This window comes from Rattus norvegicus, chromosome 18 (assembly GCF_021556685.1).
Source record: "Rattus norvegicus strain SHRSP/BbbUtx chromosome 18, alternate assembly SHRSP_T2T, whole genome shotgun sequence".
In the NCBI taxonomy this organism is placed as follows: domain Eukaryota; kingdom Metazoa; phylum Chordata; class Mammalia; order Rodentia; family Muridae; genus Rattus; species Rattus norvegicus.
Window position 1 is genome coordinate 76,720,641 of NC_141551.1, and position 11,012 is coordinate 76,731,652.

Consider the following 11,012-nt stretch of genomic DNA (forward strand, 5'->3'; position numbering starts at 1 on the left):
ACTTCAGGACGCCGACTTCCCTGTGTACTGTGGAGGCAGCCTCTCTCTCCTTACTTCTTACCATCATGTCTCGCTGTAGTTATTTGTCTCTTATGCTTAGTCCTCTGCCATGATGGGTAAGTCCCCCCTTAAGTTTGTGGAAATGACAAACACATCACTGACTATACATTGGGGCACATTGACGGAGCTCAGATATTTGCAGAGACAATTTGAAAAAAGGAAGCTCTTATTCAGCAAAGTCCTTCCAAAGCACTGGCAGCACGTCTCAGGATAGTAGACATGTGGCTATTCTCCAGTGGTTATTTAATTTTCTACCTTGTATTTAAAAAAAATTAGGTGGGGGTCTTAGTGCCACCATTCTGGAAGATGAGCTCAATGAACTATTCAGTGGACAGTGCGTGGTGGTTTCTATCAGCCAGCCTAGCCCTGGGGACAGAGCACGAGATTCTTCTGCAGGATTGAGTTTCAGGACAGCCAGCAGTACACAGCCAGATTCATCTCAAGCGAAAACAAGAAATAAGAAAAGTGAAAGAAAGAAAAGAGGAAAAAAGAAAGGAAGGAAGGATGAATGAAAGAAAGAAGAAAAAGCTAACAGATTCCATGCACTAGATAAATGTCAGTTATACCAACTGTCTGGTTGAATTGGCTGCTGGGTCATTTCTAAAACAAGGATACCCTTCATCCATATTCCAAATGGTCAGCCTGTGTTCATGACACTCTGGTGGGGTTCTTTTCCTTACATTCTTGTTTATGTTAGTTTGAACATAGAGGGCACAGTTCCCAGAACTGTGTTCATATGGTTCGGAGGGTCATCTTTTGCACACCTAACAAAGATGATTACAGTGTCAAGGGCCCACATCTGCAAAGGCTGAAATAGAAAGGTTACAGGTCATCATTAGCAAGGGTTGGGATAGCAAGGTTAGGGACTTCTATCTGCAAGGGTTGGGTCAGCAAGGTTAGGGGTCAGCATATACAAGCGCTGAGCAAGCATGCACCCAGCACTGTCTGCTGGAGCTAACACCCAGAGCATCCTTGGATCAGTCATGGGCATCATTCCTTCTCCCACACTCTGATGGTTCCTCCTCTTTCTCTTTCGGCAATGTATGGAAACATCTTTTCATGTCCTGTTCTCAACTGCCATCGACCAACTCTCACCATCTCCCGTTGCTCGCCTCATTAGCAAAAGACCTAAAGACAGAAAAGAAAAGAAAATTATATATTGAGATCTTTGCTGTGTGGAGACCATTAAAAAGTAAACAGGCCAATTTCACAACGAGCAAGACGATTTTAAAAACTGTGCAAAAAAATCCTATAAAACACACGGAGGTTTGCCAGACGAAGAGAGCAGAAAGATATAACCCTCTCTGCACATCCAGACTTTCATTCCCCAAGGACGTTGCATATTATGCAAGTGTAGATATCTGTGGTAGTTTACTATCATTTCAAAGGTCCAGGTCTCATCCTCCAGGCACTTGCCTCCTCTTTGTTCTCTCAGAAATGGCTTTCTCCATGGCTGAGTCAGCTCCTGTAAGGTAGTTGCTGACAATGAAGGCCATGAATTGCACCCAGGACATGCTTTTGGAAACACCTGAGCCCGTGACGTCAGTTCTGTTGCCAACCCCTGAGCTTTCCTGAGCTCAGAACACTCCTATCGAGGTAGACATCCCTGCTGTGGTTCTCCAGGAGGAAGTCCTGTTACCAGGAGCTGTCCAGGTGCTGAAGCTGGTGACGATCTCTTGACCCTGAGGTCCTCTATGTTAAAATATTGACAGGAGAACTGCACATGATGCCGTGCTGTTGACACCATGCAACCATTCATACTCTGACAAGAGAACAAAAGGTGGCAAAAAAGACATTGTGTCAAGTGTCAGGAACATGCTTTAAAATACAATTCAAACTTTTGGTTTGAAGCTTGCTATGGCTTTGCAGTGGAGCCTGAAGGGCTGCTTTGACTTCTCCCTGGTCCCTTCTGCTGTTTTGCCTTCCTACAGTCTACCTTTGCCTAGGAAGCTGTCCTCTGAGGACAATAAGGCTGCATTTTAAATAAAAGCCAGAAATTTAATACAAACTTAGCTGTGTTAAATATTAAGCAGTACACAGCATACATTAGAAAATGCTGCAAATCTGATTCTATTGTATAGAAATCAAGACATAATCATGTGCTTCTGCCTTTCTCAACTTTGATTGTGACATTTCCTTTTTTGTTTTGTTTTTTTTTAATCCACTGTGATTTTAAATCTAGTCAACAACTCCACTCTGCGCTTTATAGAAATACTCAGAGATTTTAGGTTTCATTTTGTTAACATCTTTATGATGCACCCACCAAATGTAATTTTATAATAAAAGACTATAACCCATAGCTGTTTTAACAATTATAGTTTAATGTTTGTGTTTTAATTTGCAACCCACAAAAGAAGAGCTATTTTGCCATCTTATATTGTAGCGTAATCTCTCAGTTCGGGGAACCAGCAGAGAACAGCCTGTCCTTCCCTCAGCTTCTTCATGGCTCTTTTTCTACAGTTGAAGAACAATACTCAATCCAGGAGCTGACCACGAGTGTTACCTCTGACCTTGCTCAGATCGTGAAGTTTTCTGTTTTTCTTTGTGTGTGCCTGTGCATGTGTGTGTGTGTGCTCGTGTGCACGTGTACGTGAGTGAGTGTGTGTGAATGTGTATGTGAGAGTGCATGTGAATGAGTGTGAGTGTGTGTGTGTGTATGAGTGTGTGTGTCAGCTGTTGTCATACAGCAAGACAGGAGCCTGAGAAACATATTTTGAAAACATTGCTTCAGAGCTCATCACAAACCTATGATTGCCATTACAATATGGAACTGAATAACATGGGTGCACAGACATGTATGCATGCACACACACACACATACCCACACGTGCGTGCATGCGTGCACACACACACACGCACACACACATACCCACACGTGTGAGCACACACACACACACACACACACAAACACAAACACACACACTGATATGAGAAATGGCAGCTGCATGTTCCTGCCACTATAGATGGAGCCCCTCTTATCGCTCCACCCTCCCTCCATGACAAACTATAATCCCACTGAAACCATGAGTCAAGATATACCATTCTTCCTTTAGTTCTTTCTGACATGTGCTTTGTACAGTCGTGGAGAAGGTAAATAATAGAAAGGGTGGATACCCTGTGGTGGTTGAATGAGAACAGGTCCTGTAGGCTTATATGTTTGAAAGTTTAGTCACAAGTAGCTTGGGGAGGATCAGAAGGTGTGACCATGTTGGAGAAGACAGGTCCCCGAGGGAAGGGTTTGAGGTTTCAAAAGCCCATGCCATGCTTAGTCTGTATCTGCTGTCTCTTGGCTGAAGATCAGGATGTAAAACTTTCAGTTATTTCTTCCCAAACGTGATGGTCAAGGAATAATACTCCAAAACTGTAAGCGAGGTCCCAATTAAATGCTTTTTGTTATAAGAAAAAAATATGCATGTGGATTCCTTAGATTGACTCACGGTCAGTTGTCTGACTGTTCCAAAATGGCTGCCTCACAACAGAAAACCCAGGAATCCAATAGCTGTCTTGTTCATGAGGTTGGATGTCTCAGAGGGTCTTCAAGCTATACCAGAATCCTGAAGAAGTAGGCTATAATGCCAGTGAAGGAATGAACTGAACTTGCCAACAAGAGTGAGGGCAAGCAGGCAAAGAGAAACAACCTCCTTCTTCCCTGTCCATGACGACACCCAGAAAGTGTGGTCCAAGTTAAGGTGAGTCTTTCCACCTTGAATGATCCAATCAAGAAAAATTCCTCAATACCGAGCATCTTGGGTTGAATTCTAGGTAGTTAAGTTGACAACCAAGAATGGTCATCACATTTTCTCAGTGATTTGCTGTTTGCAGAAAGATGCCCATGTTTAGAGATTTAAGAAACTCATAAACTGTTCCAGAGTGGTGTTTGATGATGCATTCCAACCTCTTTGCATCTTGTCAGTGGTAGAATTCTAACAGGAAACTATCACTGTCTAAGTCACAAATTCGGTTACTCTGATGGTTATGAAATTTCAGACTGCGTCTCTCACTTCAGTGGCGTTTTGGTGCAGCTGAGTTCTAATGGTACTGGTCTGCTCGTATGAGGCTGGATTTACGGGTGTGGTGCAGCTACTGTGATTTAACAATGCCATTCTTGTAGCTGTGGTATGTACTCGCTTGAGTCTTACACTGGGGTTTCGCCTCTCTTTTTGAACTTTTACTATATTTCTAGAGGTCATGAAGAGTAATTTTCTTGAATAATAAGCGTTTCCATTTCATTGGTTTTCTCTAGCCCTTTCTTGTTTTAAATTTTGTTTAAGGACTTTTTATTTCTTCTCCTTGATCCAGTTTATTTTGACTTTGTGTTTTTAGATCTTGATGTTGGAACCTAAGTATCGATTCAAGACCTCTTTTGTCTTGCAGTGAAATAGGTATGCCTATGAATTTCTCTTTCAGCCTAAGTCTGCTGCGTCTCACACACTGCGACACGCGCATTCTCCATTTTGTTTGGTGTTGGGAGTGTGCACATGCCAGAATTCTACTTCCCAGTGGAGTCCTCCTTTTTTTTTATCATAATGTAATAACACTCCTTTAAAAATTGTTTATTTGCTTTATCTGATATTAGCATACCAACTACTGATTTTTAAAATTAAAATACTATTTGAATTATCTTAGTTAGATATCTCTATCATAAAACTGAAACTGTCCTTCCTTGACAGATATACATTCATTCACAGACATACACTTATGGATGTATAATACATGCATACAGATAAGCAACACATGTGCGTAGTCATAGATGCATGAAGACAGACACACACATGAAAGAACAAAGGACACAGGCCCCACACATCAAAACTACTTCATCTTTTTCCTTTTATACTCGATGAACAGCACTTAGATTTCCTATAGATTAGAGCCAGAATGAGCCATGTTTGAGAGCTTGGCTTACCTGCCACCTCTCTGTCCCTGTGTAATGGATGCATGTATGTTGACAGATTGTGCTGGAGTCTATTATTTTCATCTTCTCCTTGTGTCTTTGCCATTTTGGGTAGGCAAGCATTATATATTTACAACAAGCACCCCTGTCTTTGTACTTCCAACATGTGGCTACCAAGTCAGCATTTTGAAATGTTCATATCACCATGTGATTTTTAACCCCCCATGCCTTGATTTCTGCAGAAGGATAACTGCTCACCTGCACACTAGGGACCTTTCCATCGCAGTGCCCTGAGTCCACTCATGTCCAGGGATGCACTGTTCAATCTTGCTGAGAAACCCTGGTCCTGTAACCCACTCCTCTTTCCTTGTGCCCATCACTGTGAGACACTTTATTCCAGGATCCCAGTGAATGACTACTCCAAGCAGACTTGGTGCTTCAGAGTGACTAACTGTGCTCTCTTATTGGATTTACTGTATGAAATCAGACCACTGTTGATGCTGCCATCTGCACTGGAAGGCATAGGGGGTCATCCAGAGAGCCACCAAGGCTGTTTGCTAAGCAGAGGGTAGGACTTGTTTATGACTAAAAACAGAATGTGGGGAATCTATGAGATCAGGTTCACTGAAAAATCCCCAATAACTCCTGAATGGTAAAACTCTACTTATTCAAAAGATTTGTGCTTTTGTTTATTTTTACTGAGCATACACATTTATCTTATCTATAAGACGTCCAAGAATGGACAAATCACATACATCAAGCTAATCCAACCAGAGTGGCCCTTCTCTGGATTTTGTGGTAAGTGTAGACACTGGGAAGCTTATATACTGTACCCATGTACTGAGGTAGATGGTCACTATACTGACAGTGAGGTTGCTGGTTTCAGCCATGTCTGTGTAGATCACTTCAGGGAATCTAAACCACAGTCCCATGATACAGACATTCTCTCTCCACCATGCAGCTGTATAAATCAAGCCTTTAAAACATTAAACGACTTGCTTAAGAGTGAGTGAAAATGACAGAAATAGTCCTCTTGTCAACGCATGGTTCCCAGAGGAAAAAATAGGAACTTAGGCATCAGAAGACAAGGCCAAGAGACATTCCCATGTCTGAGTCTTAACCCCTCCCCCCATGAAGTCTTTTGTTGTTCAATTTGACACAGGTAAAGCTAGAATAACTACTCAGGACAATGAGATTTCAGCTTTACTTTTCCTTTGGGGGTAAAGGTTTAATTTTCATGGCTAGTCAACAGCTTGAAAGTTGTCTTGGTTGAGTCCTGAGATGGGTTTTTACATGTAGAGGGCAAGTAAGTTTCTTAGTTTATTGACGAGAAGTCTCAAAACAATTCACTCTACTGCCTCATAGTGATAGCATCAGTCAAGAGAAGAGAAGAGAAGAGGGGAGGGGAGGGGAGGGGAAGGAAAAGGAGGGGAGAGAAGAGGAGAGGAGGGGATGGGAGGAGAGGAGAGGAGAGAACCAGCCAGAATCACAGAGGCCTGCTGGAAAAGCAGACAGGGATGGGAGTACATCCAAGGGCAGGCTGTGGTGCCCTACTGGGTGGCAGCTATGGATAAAGAGGACCCAAAGTCCTCCTTCACCCTGACAGCCTGAACCAAAGGGAAGACATGAAAACAGGATTTAGGGTCAAGGTGAGTGCAGATAAAACTGCTACTTTCTCTTTTGTACCTATCAGACAAGTGGCAGAAGGAATGGCACTGTTTTTTTACCAAGTCAACAATGAATCATATGCCCAGCCACTTGCATTAACTCCGGGCAAGCACACATTGGAATGGTCACCCAATCTGGCTGTGACAGGGAACTTGCCGTGTCACCTTGACACTGAAGTATCTTATGGACAGGGCCTTGCACCCAGATGGGTTAATGAGGTGGGTTGGGAGAGGCAGCTGGCTGTGCTGATTTCTGTGAATGTCAGACTCTGACTGCCAAGAATGGAGCAGGTATGGGGTAGGGGGATGTTAGGGCAGGTGCAGGGGAAGGTTAGGGCAGGTGCAGGGGGATGGTAAGGAGTACATGTTAGCAGAGGATCCTTACCTTTGCCTGCAACAGCCCTGAGCACAGAAAACAAGTGAGAAAGACGGAATCCCGGTACACACTTCCGACAGCGCTGAGATCAGTGCAGAGCTGTGAGCTATGCAGAGAGAACTTTCTTCCCATTTACGCTTCCAGCAGTTTGCAGCAGACCCAAGCACTGAGCTTCCTGGCTCCAGAGTCTAAGGAGCAGAGTAAAGGATAGTAGTCAGTGATGGCCTGTGATCTGCATACCCCACCCTGTGTATTAGTTACCTGTTTGGTTGCTGTGAAAAATTAAGTGTAAACGGCATGTTATGAAAGGGTTAACTTTGGCTCACAGTTTCAAGGTGCAGTCCAGCTTAGTGAAAGAGAGACCCTGGTTACCTGTATTGGAAGTCAGGAAGCAGAGAGAGATGTCAGCAGGTGCTCAGCTTACTTTCATTTTCATTCATTCTAGAATCACAGCCTAGGGAATGGTGCCACCCACAGTTACAGTGGGGGTCCTCCCACCTCAGTTAACCTAATCTAGAAATTTCCTCATAGACAATGCCCCAAGTTTAGTGTTCCAGGTGATTCTCGGTCCTGTTAAGTAGATCACATATACTAACGATCACATCTTCACAAGAGAATGAAAATTTAAAGTTGGCAGATTAAGACTTAACTGCAAACTCTGAACTCACTGGTTATTTTACTTTTTAAATGATGTTCAGAAGCCAAAATGCCTCACTTTAGAAATGCACATAGTGTGCTTGGAGGGAGAACTCCAACAATCTCTTGAACGATGATATTATCAGGAAAGGGCATTTAGATCTGCACAGCTCTCTGTTGCAGGGAACAAGGCCCCTTGAAAGTTTTGTGTGTGTATCAGGCCTGTGTGTATGTATGTGTGCCCTATGGTTCTAGGTCAGGACTCGGGAACATGGTTAAGTGCAGAAATTGTGGCTGTGGGCTTAGCTCTTTCTCTTGAAGTCATACTGTACAGAATGCCCCTGTTCCCTTCATCCCAGAAGCACGCTTCTCTGGGAAAACCTGGAATGTGAAAACATCTTGGGCCCAGCAAAGAAGCTGGAGTGAGCTAGATGCTGTGCGTCTTTCTGTCAGCCACAGAGAAATTGACACCCTGGATTCCTCTGAAGGACACAGGAGGCAGTATGTTCTTTGACACCGCGGCAAGTAGGGTACCATCTTTCTTGAGGTTATGCTTAGAAACGGGTCAGTGGGCATTGCTCTCTCTTCCAATTACACTTCTAAGGAAGGGGTCCTGTCTGGAGAAAGGCTGGACTGGGAGGCCAGACAGAATAGGCGCTGCCGTTAGCTGCTTCTAATGTCCCATGGCCTGGAAGCCCGAGACACCTTTCCTTGTTTCTCAGTATCAGCTGTAGGTGTTCTCCGGCTTCAGGGGACAGCCTATGGTGGCTTCAGACCAGAACTTTTGGCTATGCTCAGTGCACTGCTGGTTCCTGCTGTGGTGTCCTGAGAGCTGAGCCTTGTCACCTCATTCTAGCTCTTTGTAACTTGAGGTTATGCCTCCCAAGGATAGAAGGGATGGGTTTTTACATCTCCCTGGGTCATTGTCAGATCAGATAAGAAGTCATCACAAATGCCAAATATATTAGGTGGGTTTTTTTTTTTTTGTCACTTTGCCAGGATGTCACCCCATGCTCACCTACCTCTGACAATGGTTAATTGTGGTGATTAAGAAGAGGGGGCCATATGATTGCTATCTGTCTCCTCACTGCCCTGAAACAAGTGCAAGGGACAGTGGCGATGGGTGAGCTCTTGGCTGGCTGCCATCTGAGGGTGACCCCCCGATCTCCTCATTAGCTACTGAGGTCTCCAGAGCACCGGCTCTTTAATCATTACCTGAGTCCCCGAGTCCATGTGTGAAGATAAACAAGGAGATGCCATAGAGGCTGGAGGTCGGATGGTGTGAGCTATGCCGTCACGGGGTGGGGTCCAGGCATGGGGTCACCGACAGGGCAAGCTTTTGTGGCAGGCCGCTTGCACAAGCAAATGCTTCAGTTGTTCTGTGCGCGGCACCCACTGAGTTTTTGTTCTGTCCAGCAGCTGGAAGGCATTGCTACACCCAGTCCCTTTCTTTCCCTTCAGTGCAGGGAGCAGATGCTGACCTGATTCAGGGCCTCCTCAGAGACGGGGAGGCTTAAATTCCTCCAGGAAGGACACCCCACCCTGTGGGACCAGGTACTTCCAACCACACCTTCTCTGTCCTGTAGCTGGGAGCCCAGGGGTTCCGCCTCTCTGCCACCTTCCAATTTGCTGCAGACAGTCTCAGGAAGCTGATGGCCGCATCACCCGGTGCCAGTGTAAATGAGCCCCATTCATTTCCTGCCGCTGGCATATGGCATGTCATTGTCCTTGGTCACCGAGGCAGAAGTGATGCAATTTGTTGGCATGTCTTGCCACGGCACAGAATACTGATCCCACTGAGCCCCAGAAAACAACAGAAGTCGAGAAAGGGCAGCCAAAACCGTCAAGGCTTCATCACAGAGGCACCCCGGGCTGGGAGATGGGAAATAAAGCCCGCACGTCTCCATGTCTTCATAGAAAGCAGAGCAAGGGATCCTGGGATGTGTTCCCTTCTTCCCTAACTGCAAAGATAACCCAAGTCACTGGTACTCCAAATCCTTCTGGGGACGCCATTTGGAACAGATGTTTCCTGACTTCTCAGTGTCTCCCCTCTTCCCTCAACTCATAGACACCCACACAGGTAAATGGTGAGCATCCTGGGTCATCCTGTGAGGGAGAGAAGCAAACTTCTGAAAGAATCCATCTATTGTTTGGAGAGCGAGGTCCAAATGGAAGGGAAGGTGTCACCTATAGGCTTTTATGGAGGTTACACCCTCCTCCAACTTGGGGCTTTTCAGAACAAACCATTGTGAGTGACTGCAGGAAGAAGTGCTTGCCTCTTGGAGCTCTGGATTCATAAGGTAGTGAGGGTGATGCAGTGCTTCCCATAGTAGGGCCCAGTGATGCACCCAGGGAACAGATCACGCTGGGCATGCTGCTGCTTTGTTGGGGAGTCACACTTACGGGGGGAAAAGCCCAGCACACCCTCCAGTGCCTCAGATGGAGACGAGCTCAGCTCGTGCACATGGGCAATGAGGAGGGCAGAGCTGTGCCAATGGGGAGGGTAGAGCTGTGCTAGTGTCTGTGGCTGACTCAGGGCCATGGCCTTGCTGTAGAAAGCCGAACCGAGGAGGATGCCTGCCTCCTGGCAGAGCAGTCTGGCAAGACCCTGTGCTCATCAGTAATCCTTTCTCACTTCTGCCTCTGAGCTCTGTCTCCTCCCAGCTTAGATGTTCTCATATGCATAGCCCCGGTCGGTCCCTCATCACTTAGCACTAGTGTGCTCGGAGACTGGGAGCTTCGGGCTTCTTTTGTTGGATACACAGGATGGCTGCTCAGCGCTGGGATTGAGTATTATATGAAATGGGGGGGGGCATATAGCAGTGACAGTGGCATGAATCTCATGGTCTGGTAGATGACAGTTGGATCGGAGTCCAGAAGCCTCAGGCACAGCACAGAGTGGCAGGGTAGACTCACATCAGCTGCTCAACTTTGGGTTGAGCAGTGCCTTTAGGTTTGGGGACGATTCTCTTTGCCTTGATCAGTGTCACCGAGGATGAAGCTCCACGCAGAGAGGCACTTACTCAAGGCATCTTGATGGATTTACAGGATATTTTTGTCTCAGAAGGTTAAAAGACAGGGTAAATAAATTAATTTTTTTGTGTGTATGTGTGTTTAAAAATAATGACTATGGGACTAAAACACGGTGGCTTGCGTCCCAGGGAAAGTGAAAGCTTTCCTTATTAGAAGGCAAGGAAAGTATCTTCCTGTCACTGTCAGCCATGGTTAGCATTCCCCGTCTGCTAGATTGGATTAATTGTTTAGGAGGCATACCTTTGGGGATGCTTCTGACGTGGCTTCCAGAGATGTTTAACCAAGGAGGGAAGACCCACCCTGATGTTGAAGCACTAATGAACTGGGATCTTAAATCAAATAAGAAGAA

General features: G+C 45.4%; 1 long non-coding RNA gene across 1 annotated transcript; it reads right to left on the minus strand.

Annotated features, from left to right (window-relative positions):
- Nucleotides 1-722: 722 nt before the first annotated feature.
- LOC102548287 (uncharacterized) lies at nt 723-10,689 on the minus strand. Its single transcript, XR_015642680.1, has 4 exons — nt 8,846-10,689; nt 7,256-7,366; nt 7,004-7,182; nt 723-1,188 (listed from the first exon to the last, which is right to left on the minus strand). It is a non-coding gene; the product is annotated as an uncharacterized LOC102548287 (long non-coding RNA).
- Nucleotides 10,690-11,012: the final 323 nt, after the last annotated feature.